Source organism: Pezoporus wallicus, unplaced genomic scaffold, assembly GCF_028554395.1.
Source record: "Pezoporus wallicus isolate ANWC-B61680 ecotype Strahan unplaced genomic scaffold, APGP_CSIRO_Pwel_v1 contig_7227, whole genome shotgun sequence".
Classification (NCBI taxonomy): Eukaryota; Metazoa; Chordata; class Aves; order Psittaciformes; family Psittacidae; genus Pezoporus; species Pezoporus wallicus.
The window spans coordinates 1,199,519-1,221,520 of NW_026637191.1; positions in this window are offsets into that span (position 1 = coordinate 1,199,519).

Consider the following 22,002-nt stretch of genomic DNA (forward strand, 5'->3'; position numbering starts at 1 on the left):
TTTTAACTCAAAGATATTTCACTAAAAAAGTGCCCATCTGCTCGGTATTACTGCTTAGTTGATTTAATTTTTTATGGCATTGACTTTTGAGACAGAGACAGGAGCAACAGACCTCAAGCAAAAGATACAGCATGGCAGAGTCTGAGACAAATTCTGGAGAGTGGAGATAGCACTGCTGGCATGCAGCAGGACTCTGACAGCAAACCCCACCTCACCAGCTCCTCACTGTGAGCAGTTTTTACTCATGAGGATGGTTTAAACCAGAAGGTTGATGAGCTGGAAGGAAGGGATGACATCCAGAGGGATCTCAACACATTTGTAAGGTGGGCTGATGCCAACCTCATGAAGTTCAACTATGACAAGTGCAAGGTCCTACACCTGTGTCAGAGCAATCCCAGGCACAGCTACAGGTTGGGCAGAGAAGAGATTCAGAGCAGCCCTGTGGAGAAGGACTTGGGGTGTTGGTCGACGAGAAACTTAACATGAGCTGGCAGTGTGTGTTTGCAGCCCAGAAAGCCAACTGTATGCTGGGCTGCATCAAGGAGCGTGACCAGCAGGTCGAAGGAGGTGATCCTGCTCCTCTACTTTGCTCTCATGAGGCCTCACTTGGAGTATTGTGTGCAGTTCTGGTGTCTTCAACACAAAAAGGACATGGAACTGTTGGAATAAGTCCAGAGAAGGGCCATGACGATGACAAGGGGACTGGAGCACCTCCCGTATGAAGGCAGGCTGAGAAAGTTGGGGCTGTTCATCCTGGAGAAGAGAAGGCTGCGTGGAGACCTCATAGCAGCCTTCCAGTATCTGAAGGGGGCCTATAAGGATGCTGGGGAAGGACTCTTCATTAGGGACTGTAGTGATAGGACAAGGGGTAATGGGTTAAAACTTAAACAGGGGAAGTTTAGATTGTATATAAGGAAAAGGTTCTTTAATGTAAGGGTGGTGAGGCAACGGATCGGGCTGCCCAGGGAAGTTATGAATGCTCCATTCCTGGCAGTGTTCAAGGCCAAGTGGGATGGAGTCTTCGGTGATGTCATTTAGTGCAAGGTGTCCCTGCCCATGTCAGGGCAGTTGGAGCTAGGTGATCTTAATGTCCTTTCCAGTCCTAAGTTTTTATGATTCTATGCTCTGCAGAAAGTATATACAAGTAGATGAAAGAGAATGTGACTCTTCCTGTATTTATTAATCTGTCCATTTTACATCAGCTGTCTGTGTGAAATGATGGACATTTCTTATTTCAAACTCCTTGAGGTGAAACATATGGTCTTGTACTTGATGTGAAAATAATTTCAAGTTTCTAAATTCTATGTATACACAGACACAAATACCCAATAGGAGCAAAGGAAATTTGAAAGCAGTTTAGACTAAGCCTTGGGTATAATAACCTGCAAATGAAATGCAAATTCCTCTCAGCAGGAATGCAATATACTGTTGTCTCAACAGGGGTACTATTTACTGTTGCTTTGGAAACACTTCTGAAGGGAAGCATGGTCCATGGCTTATTCAGAAGGTAAAAGGCAGCTCATCCCATTATTCTTTCAAACCTGGTTGTTTTAAGTGGGGTGTTTGCCCTTAAAGGCTAGGTTGTGCAGTAATTAACAGTAATTCTATTTGTAAGGAGACCTAGGGAAGCCTCTGACCACTCCTGTATCTTCAACAGTCACAATCACCTTTCACATCCCTGAGTTAAGATGTTTTTAAAGATAGATACCCTCACAACACATGTGAAGTACACTGCCAATGAGCAATATGTAAACACCACATTTATTACAGCCAAATTGACCTGTATTTTCCATCATTATATTGCTGCTGGATTGCTGGTAAGTGGCCTGGTAGCTATTGCATCTGCAAATATTCAGCCCTTTGGCCTCTGGTACCTAGTACTGTGCCTGGAAACTTTTCACCCTGCCATCTTTATGGCTGTATATAGGGATTATATATATGAATTTCCTCCATCAAAATCTGCAGCGTTCAGCAGTTAAAAGAGCAAAAAACATAACTACAAATGTAATCTGCAGTGTATAGCCAATAAAAAGGAAATACTTGTCCTCCATTTAATTAATATTTGTACCAAGAGAATTGTTAAAATTTGGGCATCTGTTATTGTTCATAGTTTCATCACTTTAAATAACATTTAACATTTGTCCCAGATACTGCAAATCCTTCAGATCCAAAGCAGCTGTAAAAATTCTATCACTACTAATGTTCACTTTTATAATTGCTCAAGTTAATCTTTAAATCTATGATTTGTGTCACAAACATCAGTGGGGTGTGCTTCATCACTGATTTCCATGACCCCAGAATTCCATATGCTAATCAGAAGACTTTTAAAAGGTTTTTTTTCAGCTATCTGGTCAGCAGAAGGACATTTTCTTGGTAAGTGATCTTGACCCAGAAGACAGAATGGAAGATATGCAGTACATGTGGGGATTTTCCCTTCATTCAGCCATTCACTGCTAAATTTTTCCTAAGTTGTTGGGTTAGGCATAACAGTGGAGCACAAACGCTCCCAGTCTAAGGAAAGTTTCACTCTTTTTCCTTAACCTGCTACAATAAATTTCAGAGATACGGTCATATTTGTGAAGCGTTTTTAAATGTGATGAGGGAAACCAAGAGGGATTATTTATTATGGCAGTGAAGTGACAAGCCCTGTGAGTGTGAATGGGGCTGAGGTCCACCATCTCGTGAACGAGAATCAATGCTCTCTGCTCAACATTCCAATATTTTCATAAATAATTGGTTCAAGCCTTCAGGGCAATCAAGCTCATTTCTTAAGTGTCATTAATCATAATTTCTTAACTGATCAGGCAGTAATGTCAAAAGAATAGTAACAACAAAAGACTGTAGGGAAATACAGTGTTTTAAGCATGTGGAAGATCTTCTGAAGTTAATTTCAATTGAATTTAATTGCTTTAATGAATGTGACTGCCAGAATGAAAATAGAGTGCAGTTTTCTACATTTTTCAAATCTCCTAGGTACCATAAAAAAAGACATATTTCATTGTGCAGTGCTCTGCATGACAGAGATTTTAAAATAAATAAGTGTGTTATGCTATCAAGTGTCATTAAATGTCATAAATCATGAGTATTGCTCGTTGAGATTGAAAGACGTTGGTAATGAATATTCCATAACACTAATGTATAAAAGGCCAAGAAATCTACTAGTCCCAAGAAATCTACTAGTCCACTGTAACTGACTCTACTGACACAAAATTCTTTGTGTATAAGATAAACAAAATAAGAAAAATAACTGGAAAAGCAAGTCCCAAGGAGTTCCAAAATTACAATGGAGTTCAAGATCCATGCTTCAGAATTAATTTTCATTTATGGTAAATAGCAATATTTTACATATTAATACCAATAATTATTGTTGCAATTCTACAGATGCCTTAGTCAAGACAACCAACTCATCAGAGTGGAGCATGGAGCTACACTTGGCACCACAACCTCTGTTCTGAAGCATTGACAGTTTCAATGCACCAGGAAGTCAAAGGCTGAGAGGTAGGAAATGCTGCTGTTCTCATTACACAGGTGGAAAATTCATTCAAGATCAGAATAAGGACATTTTAAATAGAACTGAAATTAAACCATGTTTCCAATATTCAGTCTAGTATTAAAATCCAAGACCATTATTTCATATCTGATTTTGAAAAACTTAAACATTTTAAAACTAAATAATAACTGTCCAATGACAGGCACGAAGCTGGTGAAGGGTCTCAAGCACAATTCTTATGAGGAGCAAATGAGGAAACTGGGCTTGTTCAGTCTGAAGAAAATAAGGCTCAGGGAAGACCTTATCACTCTCTAAAAATACCAGAAAGAAGGTTGTAGCAAGGTGCAGGTGGGTCTCTTCTCCCATGTAACAAGCAATAAGACAAGAAGAAATGGCCTCAAGTTGCATCAGGGGAGATTTTGAATGGATATTAGGAAAAATTTCTTCACTGAAAGAGTTGTTAAGATTGAACTGGCTGCCCAGGGAAGTGGTGGAGTCACCATCCCTGGAGGTGTTTAAAAGATGTGGAGATGTGATGCTTAGGGACATGGTTTAGCTGTGGGCTCCAAGCCCAGTGTTAGGTTAATGATTGGACTTGATGAGCTTAAAAGTCTTTTCCATACTTAACAATTCTACAATTTTAATAAACTAATGAACACCACATGAAAGGAAAAGAGTGAATTAGAAATTAGTAGACAAAGAAATTGTTTTACACAAATGGTGTATATATTAAAAAAATAAATAAATCCCCCCACTTCTTTTAACCAAGTCCTGAGACTTAGCATTGTATCTTAATGGATGAGCAAGAGGAAGAGAGATAAAGAGTGGAATGAAACTGCTGAACACAGAGGAAAACAGAAATTCAGGGCTGGATGTAGGTTGCCCTCTTTGTTCACAGTGGAAAAGGTGGAAGAAAGTGCATGGTGATGACAAATATTTCTCAAAGCCAGAGACAATGGGGAAAAGCTGCCTTTTTGTGCAGCTGTAAACTGAAGTAGGGATGAAACACTTTGAAACAGGAAGAGTTTAGTGTAAGTCATATGTATCCCAAAGGCAGATAATCCCCATCAGTGTAATGACAAGACAGATTTTTCTAATCAGTGTAATAAATTACTAAAGTTTGAGAGTGATATGGTGATTGGAAAATACATCTCAAAGGGACCTCAGGAGGTCATCTTTTCCATCTCCCTGCTCTAAAATAGGATCAAAAACTTCTAAGTAATCTGCCAGATATTTCTGTCAAACATAAAAAAAAATTCTTTAATATCAACACGAACAATAGTTTCACAGCCACACATTAGTGTGTCCCAGATTCTCCATTTCATCATCTGCATGCTAAGGAATATATTTAAGGGTACTAAGTCTAGGGCCCTTTGCAAAACACATTTCACATGCCCTTAAACAAACCACTGATAACCAATCTTAGATTGTTTCAGCTAATGGCCCACCAGTAATCTGATGTTTTCACCTTCCTCATATTTCATTCATAGGAATGTCAGGTACAACTATGTAAAAAGAGCTGCTAAAGAGAAAATAGTAACTATTTTCTTTCTCCAATTACTCTTTTAATAACAGAAAATTTGTTGGTTTGACACTACCGTCTTTGAGAAAATCACATTGGATGTTTTATCATCTTAACTCTTCTCCTAGCACTTAGTTTGCTAAACAATGTTTCAGTGTTCTTCTTTACAGAGTTATGCTGATAAGTCTATAGTTCTGTCTCTTTACCTTTTCTGTTTTTTAAGGAAGGTCCTGTATTTGCTCTTTCCTATACCTTGGGGACCTCACTAGCCCTGTTTTAGTTTTCCAAGGTAATCACTAATGGTTTTGAAATTGCTGTGTTTAGTTCCATAAGTGCGCAGATGGATTTCACCAGGTATTGATGAGTTGAATATTTATAACTGAGATAAATAATGTTGCACTGCTTCTGCATTGCAGTGTTGTTAGCTACATTAATATTAATTCTCAGGAGAACCTATTTAGTATTCATGTTTTTTTTTTCTGTGAAGACTGAGTAAAATGGTCCTTAAGCATTCAAACTGCTTTCTTGTTCGTTGTTTCTTCTTGCCCATGAAACAAGAAAGTGTATTTTTTCTGTCTCTCACTACTTCTACTGCCTTACTGCTACTTTGCCTTATGTTCTTGCCAGCTGTAACTCTTTTTGTTCTAATTCTTCCCTGTTCTCTGACTTTTTTCTTTTGTTCTTCCTTTATTCTTGTCCCAGTGCTGTGAGATGATGAATGAATGCTTGCACAGTTGAGTGCTTTGTAGACATCCCATGGCAGCATGGAAGTCAGACCTAGGAACATGACCAGGGATCTCTTTGTCCCTTGGGGTGCAGAGGCTTGACACAGCCATCATGGGCCTCCATCTCTACCATGTCACAGAGGACCTCCCTAGGTCAGGACCAGCCTTCCACATGGAAGCAAGCTCTTTTAAAACAGGCTTTTGGAAGAAGTAATTGTCTTTTTTTTCTGGACACTTATTTCCTTGGGAAATTTTATTACTAAGATTGTGTAAATTTATCTCAATAAAAGGAATTTGTACGATGTTCTCAGCATCTTTCTTTCCTCCTTTGTCACTTTTCTTTCTGTGATGAATTAATTAGAATGGATAACTCCACTATACTACTCTGATAGTAAATATTTCCATAGGACATCACTGTCCCATTCCCACAGAGTCACTGAATTTGGCTTTAGAATTTCATTTGGCTTCCTACAGCCTCATCCAGATTGGACTCCAGCAGCAGATGCTTTTCTCTAGAATAAGTCTGGCTACCAGCACTGCACAACAAGCATTTTTATTTGACTGTGAAAGGTTTCTCCAGCCAAACATACTTGAAATTCATGTGCAGGGCTCATAGTTATCAAGCATCCATTATATAAGTTAACTGAAGAAATACTCTTCCCCTGAGCAGGGTTTGAAAGCCAAGCCTCCTAAGACCTAAGCTTGGGAAAGAGTTGTCATGCCTTGTTAATCAAGACTATATGATATTAAAATATAATTTAACCAGGAATCTGAGTGTTGCTTACTAATCTCAGTAATATTAGTATTGCCATTTTTTACATCAATTTTCTCTGCATTTTAATGCTCAGGAGATGGTGGAGAAGTTATTATGTATAATACACCTTGTTTTGTATGTTTTCACATTTAAAGGATGAATATGCCTGATACCCTGCAGGCATTCATCTATTAAAATGCCAGTGCAATGGGTCTGAAAGCTATGGCAGGGAGAATAGGAATTTTTTTCTTTCTTTAAGCAAGATTGGCCTATCTTGAAAATGATGTATCATCCCAAACAGAGAGTGAGAACCTAAGATATGGCTTTGTTATGGTTAAGTGAAATTCATATTGCTCTGTAGCAGGAGAAATTGTTGTACTTTTTCTCAAAATGTATTTAATATAGCTGGTGATTTAGGAAAGCAGATACGAATTCTTCTGCCTGTATGTGATCATATTTGGACTTCAGATTAATCCTGTGAATTTAATGTTAGATTGGTGCAGCAGTAACCTAGCTGGTAAATGGAGATGTTAATCTGTCATGTTTCTATATGTTAATACAGATTATTCATTCAGTCTCAGAAGAAGAGAATGGCGTAAGTAACACATGCCTTATCTCTGAAACATGGAAGTATTTTTAGCTATTATTAGAAACTACTCAGATATGTTACTTCATAGATGAGGGAAGTTTCCTAATAGTCTTTCCTTGAAAATTACAGAGAACTGTAGTGTTTTCTCTGTGCCGGTCCCTCCTTCTCACTCTTTTGCTGTTCCTTCCTTCTTATGCCTTTCTTCTGTAGTGGCATGGGTTGTCCCTGGGTCACATTCCCTTTGATCTGCTATTAAGCATCTCCTGTTGCTCTGACCTTGCTCAGTCTTCTGTGCCTCCACTCCAGACATCTCCTGCTGCATTTTCTCATTTTTTATTTTTATTTTTTTTTTCCACAGGAGCACCACACACGTTTCTGGTGGTCCCCAAAGACAGAAGCATTTGCCCTTCTGAAGCTGAGGGACATCAGGAAGAGCCCATCCTGTCTGCTTTATCTGGAAATACAAAATATGAGCTAACAGTGACTGTCCCTGAGAATCAATATTCTCATATGGAATTGGATACATCAACAGGAAAAGATGGTAAGAAAGGCAAAATTAAAAAGCCCAAATTTATCATGTGAAAGATCTCATGGCCTAAAGCGAAAGATGAGAAGGTTTCTCTCTGCCCATACTAGAAAAAAGTGTTTGTGGTGCCCGTCAATAATAAGGGGATGTTTCTGTTCAGATATCTTCTGAAAAGGTACCTGAACAGAGATATCTTTTGGAAAAGATGAACAAGAAACTACATAAAAAGCCTCAATTTGCAAGACCTAAAATTTCCCTTTTCAAGGTTAAGCTTCCCATATCTCACAAACATATCCTCAAAGTTGAAGCTGACACTACTATCCCTAAAAGAGAGATGGTGATGGTAATTTTAATGGATTGTTGAATTTCATTTAATGTAAAGTAGTAGCAATAGACAAGAAGCAGTGGGGGCATCATTGCAATCATAACCATACTCGGACAACAAATCTCAGTATTTCCCAGGCTTTGACTATATCACAAGATGACCAGGGTAGTTCTTGCATCAACAGGAAACAAGAAAACAACTGATAAAAATTTTAATATAATAAGAACCACAATGCTACAAATCCATAAAAAGCAATTAATGTGATGACATTCTATGCAAACTGGCGGTTCTTTCTACACTAACAATCCATTCCTGGTTTATGCTGAGACTTATAAATTTTACTCTAAAATATTTCTAATGGTCTATTTTGTCCCATTATTGTAAAGGTTGTTTGTCAATAACATAGCAGGTAATTGTTCAGAGCATGTAAATTGTGACTGTTTTTACATTTTGCATATACACCATAACTCAAGGATTTGAGAAAAAGTAATTTTTAAAAGGACTGTTTAAGAAAATATGTGTTTACTTAAAATTCAGGTTTAATATATTGTTCCATTTTCTTTTTACCCTTAGGATAGCTTCATTCTTGGTAGTGTAATTTGGTACTGAGGAATGGAGTGAGTAAAGATGCAAGTTATTTAGCTGCTCGGATCTGTTAAATGAAAAATAATCACTTTCAACAAGGAAAGGACATTATTAGCTACTCATAACATATGCTTTTACAGATTATTACCATTTCAGCAACCTTCATTAATTTGCTTCACTGACTATCTGGACAGAAAGTGATCTCTGATTTTCTCCAAATTCATCAAGGTGCTCCTGGAGTAATCATTTCTCATTTATGGTTTTAGTGCTCCACTCAGCTAGCACATTTGTCATGACTGACACCAGGCTATGAAACCTTACAGCTCTTCATGAAGTATCTAAAACCAAAGAGAAGTATGAACCGCAAAACACTTAAGGAGCTCCAAGTCTATAAAAGTACATTAACTCTTGCACTGTCATAATGAGAGACATTGTAGACCTCCACAACATTTTATTGCCTGTGGGCTTGAGTGCTCGCTCGGATACTTGGAGAGTATTTGACAAAATGGACACCAGAGAGTATGGATAATCAAAACTTCTCTTCCAAAGCTCAGAACAATTTTTGGCATGATTAGCCCTGCCAATGTAATGCAGGGTATACTTATGAAAAATGGGAAATGTGCAAAGACGTGCTCACACACAATAAAACCCCACAGATGCAATAAAAGCAACATAGAGCAAACTGCCCTCATAGTTAAAAGAGAATGTAGGAATGACTGATAAGGGAAGCCAAATGGAGCAAGGATGAGGCAGTGCTCAGAGGGCAGTGACAGCATTTCTTAAAAATGAAATATGAAGCCTGTGCATGAGGTAGATCACATGGAAAATGCAGATATATCCAGCAGGCATCTTTCTGCTGTTGTGGGTGGAATTAAAGTTTTATCTTTGTCAGCAAGACAGATGTAAGATAGTATCTGTTAAAATCAAACACCTCAGATGAAAGGATATAAGCATCCCAAAGGAAAATATTGAGGAGGTTTGTGAACCAGTGCTTTACTTTGAAGCAAAGCTTGGTTAATACTTAATGGTTAACTGTTTCCCAGTATTTTCCTAATACTTAAAAAAAAAGATGAAAAAATGATCCAAAGGAAAATAGAGAGGACAACACAGTTAATAATAATTGTTTTGTTTTTCTGAGACCAGAACATAGGCCTAAAAAGAAAGAATACCTATTTAGACAAAACAGCTTCATTGGAGGCAGCTTTGGTTTTATTCTTCTGTTGTCCTCTTATGGGTGTGTTAATGATAAACAGCATTTGATCAAAGCAGTACTGGATTTTGCAAAGGAGAGCATTCCTTGCTCTGCTGTCTCGAGTATCAGTAACACAAGAACCATTCGCTGACATGCAGCAGCAGATCTCCTTTTCTTCAAATAAAATGAAGAATTGATGGTTCACAAAGTAAGCCTTGCCCAACAAGTTAATAGTCTTCTCCAGACCTGCTGAATGTCTTTCTCTGGGATCATAGAAAAGGCTTAAAGCCATTCTCCTTTGTCCTATTACCAAATGCCCTCTCCAGATTCCTTGCAGGCTGCCTTAAGGTAGTAAAAGGCTGCTTTACAGTCTTATGTAGCTAAAAATTAATAACCCTATTAAGAACAAGAAATTGTGCTGTTTACAATAGCTTGGTTATTAGAATAATTAATTTTATATCATTATTAATATTAAAAGAATATGTAATGTCCATGCAAACTAGAACAGGGACAGTTTGTTGACTGCCAACCGTCTATCATTGCCATAGCTTGGGAATCTGAATTACTTGCTATGTTCACTTCTTTCTTTGGAAAGCCTTTAGATAGATAAAAAAGAGAGTTGTCTGTTTTCCTGGGGGGAAAAAAAGCCACAACAACAACAACAACAACAACAACAACAACAACAAAAAAAACACCACCAAAATAAACCCCAACAACAAAAAACCCAAACAACTCGCAACCCACCCCCAAAAGAGAAACAACAAAAAAACCCAAAACCCAATTAAAACCCCCAGAAACCTCAAAATAAACAAAAAACTGAAACACCCAATCTTGTAGCACTGGGAAGGTATTGTAACAACCCTACTTTCAGGCAATGATCATGATCAAATGTCAGGCTAATGTTCAGCTATTTGCCAATCTGTACTGGAAAATGATGCTTGTCCTCAGTGATTGCTGCCAGATTATCTGCTTTCAGCAGATCTCTGAAGGGCTTTAGAGGATAGTTATAGGCTAGGAAAGAGCTGGGCTTTCCTTAGCAGGCACAAGTACTGCTCCTATCATGGTATACATAGTTTTACTGGGCGACAGATTTGGGACCATGAAGGAATATTCCCTGCTGAGATACTGAAGAGATCAGTACTCTGACTACCACAAAAGCTCTTCATTTCATTAAAGGGTGTGTATAGACTACAACCAGCTATCTTCGCTCTCTGCATGTCCAAAATTCATTCAAATTTGGGTCTTGTCTTCATGAAGGAGAGCAGACTGCATCCCTGAAATTACAAAAATGCCATGAATTACTACTCCATTTTCAGCAAGATAACAAGCCAGCTCTGTAGGAGTCAGCAGACCCACTTGCACAAATTTTTATGATCACTGTTTCAAGGCAAAAAATATTCATATGCATTATGTTTGGGTTTGTTTTACATATTTTTTTTCAAGAAAAGAAGTTTATTTACATATACATGAAAACTTGCTTACAGGCATGGAATTTAAGAATAGTTCAAACTGTAGAGGCCTTAAACAAATGCCTCCTGAAATAGGTATGTCTGAAAGTGCTCAGGAGAGCTGAAGAGGAGATGTTAGTGGATGCGATGCCACAGAGGTTGGCATTAGGGTTTAATCTACTCACAAACAAGCAGACAGTGTCCAGATCTTTTTATCTTCTGTCTAGCAAATCCATGGAGCAATACTCAATAAATAGATCAGTCAGCTAAAGGTTAATACTTTCAAAGGCCTTACTGAAAGCTAATGATTGTGTGCTTGAGGCATTTCAGCATCTTTCTAATTCCCTAATGAAATAGCTAAAAGATGACTTTTAGACAACTCATTGAGAACTCAGCAAAACTGTTTTAACGACCAGCTACTACTTATATATATACACAGAAAATCCTGTGACTGAGGCTAGAGACACATATATGCACGTGGATCAGCAGTAATTGTATAGCTCATAAATAAAATAGGAGTGAATGTGATTTTTTAAATATATATTTACCTTTTTAGTTGCTTTAGATTTGTTTTTTACATCAGAAGGATGAAATAATCCAGATAATTCAGGCACATGCTGACTTCAGCAGGGATACTTAAAGGAGCACCAAGAAACTCAACCAGAAGAAATGTGCTTTTTCCTCTATATATACATGTGACTTCACTCATTCTTTTTTAGGTTTCCTAAGGCTAGGCTTCTGTGTTCATTTTATTACACTCTGAACTTGTAGCATTTCCTCATCCTCTACCCTACCCATATCAGACTTTGAACAAATAAACAGATAGTAAATAGAAAACAGATGGATAATTCTTGCTATTTCATGTTGCTGCCTGAAGCAACACAAATTTCTCCATCCAGCACATCAATGATGAGAGTGCTCAATAAATAAAGAACCAAGTAGTCTCTCAGTGTTACACAATTTGCAATATTTCTGCCTGATGGCTTTGTGTGGTATACAAATTACTCCCTCAGTAACAAAGTACCCAAGAAATGATTTTATTTTCATGCCTGGGACCATCACTGGGTACCAAGCTCATTAAATGAAAATAAAAGACCAAGGCAAAAGAATATAAAAGATGATCAGAAGAGAGTAAGGGAAGTTAGAAATCACACACAAAAAGCAGAACAGAAGTCCTTTCTAAGTGTCTCAATTCAAACAGTGAGGACAGGAGGAGAGTCCTATATATAAATATACTCACCTTGTTTGATCAAGAGAGCAAGAGACACAGAATTTCTGCCGTACTGTGAGCCATATTTCACATGTCTCCTTGGCTCTGCTGTTGATGATCTCAGAGAATCCAGATTGGCCCTAGGCACATGCTAGGACATGGAAAAACAAAGTTTGCTTCAAAGTTAGCCATGTTTCCCAGCCGGTTGCTTGGCCACCATCAAGATGTTCAGGAAGAGCAGGAGCCACAAATGCATGTTCCATCTCTTGCTCCTGGGCTGCATTGAGCCCTCTTTATCATCTGATTTCAGATGCTTGATCTGCACAACATCCTCTACAGAAAGCAACTCTCCCATTAAGTGATGGAAGCTGGGCTAGATGTATAAGTCTGCTCTCCACCTTCCTCTTTTTGACCTAGGTCTTCATACAGTTGAACTCTTCTTTCTACAAGCTTGCACCCAACTTCCACATCACTTCATCTTTTCCTAGGAATTTGTGCTTTAAACAAATACTCAATAGCTTTTTTAAAAATTCATAAAGCCATTAAGGAGTTGGGAATAATATACTGAAAAGATTTACAAAAATCATAAAAATAAGTCAAGAAATCCTTGTTTCAGCTGAATATAAGCAGTGTCTATATTTCCATGAAAATGTTAACATAATGCAGCCTGAAAAGTAAATGGCTGCAGTAGTCTCACTTTGTATTTTAAATACTTTATGCAATGAGAAATCCACCTTGTTGATTGATTTAGCTGATTAGAAATAAAATATAGTTTTAAAAACCCTTCTAACTAACTCTACAGTTTCATACACTTCTGATTCAAACAGTTGTCTAAGTTACTTTTCATTCACGGAAGTAATTTTCTTTCTCCTGCTAATTAAAGTGATAATTCAGTTGCATCATTTTTGGGGAAAAAAAAAAAAAAAGAACAAAAACCAACCCACTACAACATAAAAAGAACAACAACAACAAAATCACCCCCACCCCCCCCCATAAAAAACCCTGAAACAAAACACCTAAACAAAACACCAAAACCAAAACCACCTGAAACCCCTACAACCCCAATATTTTCTATTTCTGGATAAAATGTAAGCAACACACATTTACATTTTACACTCTTTATACACTATTTGACAAACATTTATTTACCAACTGGAGTAACATAATAATGCAAGGATATATTTTTCTCCATTCTAAACTGTGTGTTAAAATCAAAACATTCTGACTTGAAAAAATAAGATTGGCTGAATAGTGACTTTACTACCATCTGCTTGGTTGGTGGTGTGGTTTAAACCCAGCCAGTACTCAGCACCACACAGTCGCTCACTCACCCTCCCACTTTAACTCTCTCTGGGTAGGATGGGGAGGAGAATCAAAGGAATGTAAAACCTGTGGGTTGAGATAAGAACAGTTTAGTAACTAAAATAAAGTATAATATACCACTAATAATAATAATTAAAACAAGGGAAGAGATACAAAACTAAAAGGGAAAAAGTAAAAAAGCCCAAACAGCAGTGATGCACAATACAGTTGCTCGCCACTCACTAACCAATACTCAGCCTCACCTGAGCAGCGACTGGTCCCTTTCAGGTGGCTCCCCCTAGTTTCTATGCCAAACACGACATGCTTTGGTATGAAATATCCCTTTGGCTAGTTCAGGTCAGGTGTCCTGCCTCTGCTCTTGTGCCCCTCCCCACTGGCAGAGCATGAGAGACTGAAACGTCCTTGCTCAGGGAAAGCACTACTAAGCAACAACTGGTGTATTATCAGCACTGTCTTCAGACTAAAGGCAAAACACAGCACTGTGCCAGCTACTAAGAAGATAATTAACTATTCAAGCTGAAACCAGGACAGCTGGTGAATACAGATCTGGATAATACCCACATAATACCCCAAAGCTGGGGACACAGTACCCTCAGCTGAAAGCTCATAGCAATTTACCCCAGCAACTCCAGCTCCATGAACCCACCAAAGGGTGCTGAGGAAGAGCACAAGATGAGGACCAAGGCCACAGAAATTAAAAGTTGTTTCACCTCATTGCAAAGGAGCAGAAAAATATAGCAATCACAGGATGGGGCAAAATCAGAAGGAACAAAGCAAAAGATGAGATGCTGCAGACAGAGAAACATCAAGTAATCAGTCTGTTGAGGATGTCAATAGTTAAATAAGAGAAAACAGGTCCTCCAGCAATCCAAGTCTGACAAATTATCATCTGATAATGCAGGGAAGGTCGAGATTTGTAATGCTTTTTTATAGTTCAACCTCCATCAACATCAATTCCTGAAAAAATGTTGGAACATATCTTGAAACAAAGCATTAATAAAGACTTCAGAGATGTCAAGGAAGGGAGAGCCAACATGGATTTGTCAGATCATGTCATGCTGACCTAATTTCTTTCTATGACATTGTAATGGGCTCAGTGGATGGCAGAGAGGCAGGACCATCTTCTCTTTTTCTTTAGCAAGGCTTTTAACCCTGACTTTTATGATACTTGTGTGAGAAAAAAAGGAGGAATATGATCCAGGGGAAACTACTGCATGACAATTGAAAAAATGTCAGCAAAACATATCTGGCTTTTACAAGGTTGACCTGTAAAATGGAAAAACTTTCCAAATAATTATGTGTAGTAGCACAGAAGCAAACAGTAGCAGCACAACTTCAGTTTATCCATGAAGCACCCAAGTCTTTTAACAATTCCTAGGACTGGCCCATTTCAAGTTCCTGAATGCTGGACTAGGTTTCCCATATGATGGATTACATAGCTTAACATATACTGAGATTTCCACAGCTATGGAACTACTCTGAAGTAATGACTGCTCAGTAACGTGTTGCTAGAATCTTGGTAGATATAGCTAAGAAAAAATATTAGACATAGAGATGGACAGTAGAGATTAAATAAAAAAATGCACTGGTGTATTGTCTCCTGGGGAAAATACCTTCTGCCCTAGATTATGAATGCTTTAAGGATAAAGTGAACACACTTCACAAAGTAGCAATATGTCTGTATTTCCAAAGTCTCATTGCAACAGGAGAGAATAAAACTGTGTGTGGTGACTCTTCTTTTTTTAACACTTGAGCAAACCCAAGAGCACTATGGCACCTTTGCAGACACCACTCCATGAAAAGCAATAAGCATGAAAAAAGGCAGACATCTAATTCTTCTGGAGTAGATCTCTCTGCCCATCTATTCTGGATCCTGGTGATAAAACATCATAAAGGTGACTGATTCCAGCTTTCACCAGAAAGAAAATTAGCTGTAAATGCTAGCCAAAGGAGCAGATTTGGTTTTATTTCTGGAAGATAAATGCTTCCAGGCACTGTGCCTTGCAGATGGAAATGCTACACTCTTTGTCTCCTCAACATCAGCAAGGTATGAAAGGAAGCAACAGTGAATTATGACTGTAAACTCAGGTCCTCACATATGACAGAAAGTAAATAATATGCTTTTACAGCCTGCAATCTCACTACACCAGATATTCCTGAGAAATGTGTCTGAATAAAGTAGGAACTAACTAAAGTACAGCCTACCTTCAAAATCAGAAATAAATAAATAAATAAATAAATAGTTAATTTGTGTCTCAAATGTTTCTTTACAAATTTCTGGTGCTTCTTTTATGGCATTTACATGTCATGAGAAAGTGAAAATACAAGACTACTTTCCTTGTTCTGTTTGAGTTGCATATGCTTATCTTTCTGATTATTAGATCTGCTTAAAAAAAAATTAAAAGAAAAAAATGTTTTTGTAAGAGATCATAATTGGTGTGGGTAAAACAATTCCTTTAATATAACAGCATAGTCAATCCACATGTTTAGGAAAACCGTTGTAATAGTCAGCATAATATAGTTATGGAATTGTTTTCCGAATAATTAAAAATGTTAATAAACATTTCTGTAGCATTTTAAGCAAAAGTGTGTATTCAAATCAAGCAAAAAGTAGCAAAAGTGATAATTTTCTGTTTGTATCATTAAAAGCTTCATTTTATTCTCCATTACAGCAGCAGTTGCGAAACACTGCAGAGTACGAAACACACTTGTATTAGGTTTTGGAAAAGCATGTGTTGGAATATAATACAATGCTATATGAATTTAAAGGATTTTTATGAAAAAAAAAACTATTTCTTTCTTCTTTTCCTCAGCTGAAAGGTTTTTTCTATCATATAATGCTGTCTCTCATAAAAGCTAAAAATGTAATGACACTTCTTTAACGGCATCTGCCGTTTACAGACAGGTTTTAACCATTCTGTGTTCACAGAAAGCTTTTAACATAAAATCTGATAGAAAATTTCAGGAGTTTGAAATTGTTTTTTTTTTTATCCTAATAACAAGGGACTGCTTTCATTTATATCAGGATTTGGAAAATATTAACTATAGGCATCAGTCACTGTGCTCCATGTGTTCTTCATTTATAAGAAACTCCTTTGGTTTTGCTTCTTCCTTTGGTTTTGCTTCTAAGGACACATGGCAGTTGGATTCTTTGGGCAGTCATTGCAATAACTTTATTAACTCCCTAATTATGCTGTATTTTTGAAAATAAATAGTGACATTTAAAACTAATCACAAGAAAATAAAAAAAAATCCATTTATGCTTTTTTTTTTTTTGCTACAGGCTTTTGGTGGTTGCTCATACAGTCTTGTAAGACGTTCTTCAATATCTGCAGTAGCTCAATAGGTGAGGAGCTATCATCTATCCAAACACAAGATGAAATGATGTGCCCATGACTTCATGAGCTTCCACAACAAACTGATGAGGCATCCAAACTAAATCTCATTTCCTGTAGGTGACATATGCTAGATAAAAAAAAAACCCAGAGTATTTAACTGGCTTACTATAAAAGAGGCCGAAATGACCCAAAGCTCAGAGCAATTGCAAAGATGATGCAGTGGTAGGAGTCTTTTAGCAACTGCTCGCAGCATCTCCTAGTTCAAATGTTCACCATCAGTACTGGCAATACTGTGACTGCGTTTAAATTCATTTATGCTACCATGAGCTTGGCAGTGATGTATTTACCTGAGTCTTTGCCTTCTGTTACTGACTTGTTTCCTCTACTGAATTACACGGGCCCTGGGAATAACATGACCTAAACCTTGAATGAGCAAGAAATGCCACTGCAAAGCAAACAACTGTTTACTGAAGCTACAAAGATCGGATATGGACAGCCACGAGCACTGGGCAACGCAACCACACCAAGCAAGGTGAAACCCTTTTGTCCTGGGTTCAGCAGTAGCAGTCATGTTTTTTCCTTTGTGTTAACTGGTGCAGTGCTGTGTTTTGACTTCTAGTTTGAGAACAGTGTTGGTGAAGCCGATGTTGTCGGTTGTTGCTAAGTGATGTTTACCCTGACCAAGGACTCTGTGGGGCTCATGCTCTGCCAGGGAGGAGGGGAAGCTGTGAGGAAGCAGAGACGGGGCGCCTGACCCGGGCTAGCCGGGGAGGTATTCCATACCACAGCACGTCATGCCCGGGGTGGGGGGTAACTGGGAGTTACCCAGAAGGACAGGAGCTTCCGGGTGGAACTCGTTTTCTTGGCGGGTGGTATCGTATTCTCTTCCCTTGTTATTTTCCCTTATCATTGTTTTAGCTGATAGTAGCGGTGGTGATTTGTTGCTGGACTGTTCTTGTCTCAACCCGTAGGAGTTGCACTCTCTCGATCCTCCTCCCCGTTCCTCCGGGAGCGGGGAAGGGGAGAGCCCCGGTCCAGGGGGGGGGGGAGACGGACACGGACCTTGATTGTTGTCAGCTCGGCACCACTCACTGGGAGTGAGTGAACAAGTTACCTGACTGGGTTTAAACCACGACACCTTTAAATCCATGTGGACATGAGGAAGGATTGCATGGTTGGGAAGTTCCCACATACACAGACTCCTGATAGGGTGCCTGAAGCTCGCTTCAGAATTCCTAAATGGTCAGGCATGCTCCTGTTCACCATTTAAAGGTCTGAAGGAGTATAAAAACCAAAAGGGCAGAGGAACACCCCTACGAGGTTATAGGCTTAAACTCATAAACTATTGTAATTCGCTAGGGAGCTATTAAGGTTTTTGTGAGACTGCATAAGGCATGCCATGTTCTGGGGGGTGCAGCTGGATTCATTCCTTCCTTCTGTCCTACATGGCACATCTCAATGTTTCACTTGTGGTGATAGGGGGCCTGGATTAATAACCGAACGTTAAACCTATGTTATTCTACTGATTATCTTCAATCTCTTTAGTTAACAATAAGTATTTGTCTAAAAGTGCAGCTGGTGTTTAATGTAAACTTGTGTAAGAAAGGAAAGAACATCAGATAAGGGGAACTGGTGGTCAAAGTTTGCACTTGCAACACTATACATCTGGTTAAGACCCGGCTGAGACTGGAACTGTGGTTTGAGCCGAAGCCAGGGGACTAGTGAGCATGCGTGCAAGACGGAGGTGAAAAGTTAAAGAGTGAGGAGGACTCGTTTACTTCATCTCGAGACCCCTGCCGACAACCACCAGGAGGCACTGCGCGGGCGTGAAGAAAGCTGTAGCTCATTATAATATGAAGCAGGAAAAGGATATGAATATGTATAGGCATATGTTGTGCAACCTATTGCATATGTAACACTTTAGAGAATAAATGTAGAGGGAAAACGACTCTGGGGTGCACATGCCTTTGGAGGAACTATCCCCCATGCACCTCAGCTGAATAAAGCTACTTTACAACAGCTAAATAAAGCTATCTTACAACTTTAACGAGTTGTGGAGTCTATCTGCGTATCAATTTGGCGAGCCAGGCAGGAGACCTCTGTCACCTGCAGGACCAGCTAAGGAGCTCATATGCTAGGCACCCAAGGCTGTTTGCCTGGAGGAGCTCCGCTCTTCATCCGGTCACTGCGGGGCCAGACAACAACCTGTGCCGGCTGCAGAAAAATGGTGTGCTTGAAATTTATGTTGGTAATTTCAGGGGTCTGTAAGTCGTACGCATGACCTGGGGCTGCTGGTAAGGCGTGCAGAGACATCTGGCACACAGCGTAGTTTCCCCTTGGCAGGTAGGGCTTGCAAGCAGGGGACTCACCGACCAATAGAGCAGCCGCTAGCGATCCTGAGGGTGAATCGGGTGAGTCCGGGTTTTCACCACATCCCAGGTTTTGGGAGCCAGGACAGACCTGCTAATGACTGTGTAGGAAGCAGGTGAAGGGTAGGTGGACCCAGGTCTCTGCTGCATCCCAGGTTTTGGGAGCCAGGACAGACCTGCTAATGACTGTGTAGGAAGCAGGAGAAGGGTAAGCGGAACCACCATGTGAGTGTGTATGGGATCCCCGTGTGCAAGAATTCTGTGTGTGGGTGAGATGTGGCACAGCTATGAAGCGAGCGTGGAGTCCTGATCCGTGGTTCTGTGTTCTCCATGAGGAGAACGGCCGGAGACAGCTGAAGCGTATTTGTTCTGTCTTGTATTCTCATTTCTGATTTAAACGCTGGGGGAGGAGTAGACAAAAGTAAACCACGGCTAACTGGGGGGGTTAAGAAGAGTTCCCTTTCTGTGCCCCAGTGGCTGTATAAGAAAAGTATAACCTCTAATACTTGTGGTCCTATTCTTGAGACCTGGACTTTACACTCAAAGAATTATAGCCTCATATATGGGTGCACAGTAACTTTTGAACAGCGGAACCTGCCGTGGATACTAGGACAGTGTAAATTTTGTTGGAACCGAAACTATTATCTAACAGCAGAGGAGTTAACCTGCAGAACCCAGAGATATTATTTTACTGAACCCCCTGAGAATATCATAAAACTTGTGTGTAGGTGCTCTCATATTTTTATAAGTGCATTTGCAGAGCACTGGGAGAGAAAGGCTATAGAGATTTGTAAAAGCTTGTTAGAAATGGAAGCCGGTCAAAGCAAGGGAATTCTGAAGAAAAACCCATTAGGTTGCATTTTGGTACATTGGAAAGAACTGGGAGGGTCTCCTGGGGGCTCGGTAAACAAGAAAATGTTGGTAAAATATTATAACCAATGGTGGCCTTTATATACTTTGGAAGATCATGGTCAAAAAAAAATGGTCAAATATAATAGATACTATATATATCTATATATATATATATATGAACTATAATACATTGATACAACTAATGTTGTTTTGAGGGGGCAAAGAAAATGGGATGAAATAATATATGCAGATACGTTTTTCACTTTAAGAAACCATCCGGAGTGACGGACTGAATGCAAAATTTATATAGCTCTGCCAGATCCCTTAATTTTTGCTTTGGAAAAGGACAGGGAAAAACTGAACGTTAAGCTGGAGATGTTCAGCCTGTGATATTGGGGAAAGATGTTTAAAGTTAAAAAAAAAACAGTAATCAGGAAGAAGGTAGGAAAATTATATATCACAAGTACCTCTGACAGGAGCACCCTCTGTATCTGTCCTATCAGATATTGATAAGGAGGAGGAGATTGCTGTCACCAGCAACAAGCAGCAGATTCACATTCAGAGTTAAGAAAGCGTTAAATCAGAAGTGCTGTTGCACAGGCAGGCATCTGGAGCCCTTGCAGAGCAGGGTGAGCAGCTATGAGGAAAAAAAAAAAAAGGAAAAACAAGGGGGAGTGCCATGGGGTGGCTCCGGTAACTGAATTGGAACTAGACTGACGGGGACCAGGGGAATCTTCCCTAATAGATCCACTGGTTATAATGAAGCTAGGGGACAAAATAAAAAAGAAGTGGAAATTTTAGTTTATACGGACGCAACATATTCAGTTTTAAACAAAGCTTTAATGTCTTTGGGTAATGATTATATTATGGTAAAAGGGGCAACTGGCCAAAATGAAAAGGCTTATCAATTGAAAAAGCAATGGGGAATTCATAAATTCTTCTATATGCCTAACTCCCCAAAAACTCTTTTGGGGAGAGATTCATTACAACATTTAGAAGTGACTATTATTTTCAAAGGAGGCGAGATCACTTTAAAAGTAAATGACCAACAATATATAAAGATGTTAAACTTAGTTTTGGTTACTAACCACGTCAAGGAAGAAGTCAGGGAAGATATACTGGATCAGGTATTTCCAGGGGTATGGACTACAAACATACCTTGAAGGGCCAAAAATGCACCCCCAGTGCAGATTAAGCTCAAGGAGGGAAAACAGCCAGTCAGGATTAAACAATATCCCCTGAACAAGGAAGATAGGGAAGGAATTTGCACAGTAATTACCGACAATTAAGACTGCTGAAAGAGTGCCAGTCTAATTTTAACACCCCTATTTTTCCTGTTCATAAACCTGATGGGCTGTACCAAGTGGTACAGGACTTACGAGCTGTTAAGAAAATAACTGAGGACCTTTACCCTGTGGTAGCAAATCCATATACCCTATTAACATGCTTGACACCAGATTTAACTTGGTTTACTGTTTTAGATCTGAAAGATGCCTTCTTTTGCCTCCCTCTTGTCCTGGGTTCAGCAGTAGCAGTCAATTTTTCTCCTTCTTGGTAGCTGGTGCAGTGCTGTGTTTTTGACTTTCAGCCTGGGAACAGTGCTGATAATACCAATGTTTTCAGTTGTTGCTTAGTAATGTTTACCCTGACCATGGACTTTGTGAGGCTCATGCTCTGCCAGGGAGGAGAGGAAGCCGGGAGGAAGCAGACACAGGACACCTGACCCAAGCTAGCCAAAGAGGTATTCCATACCA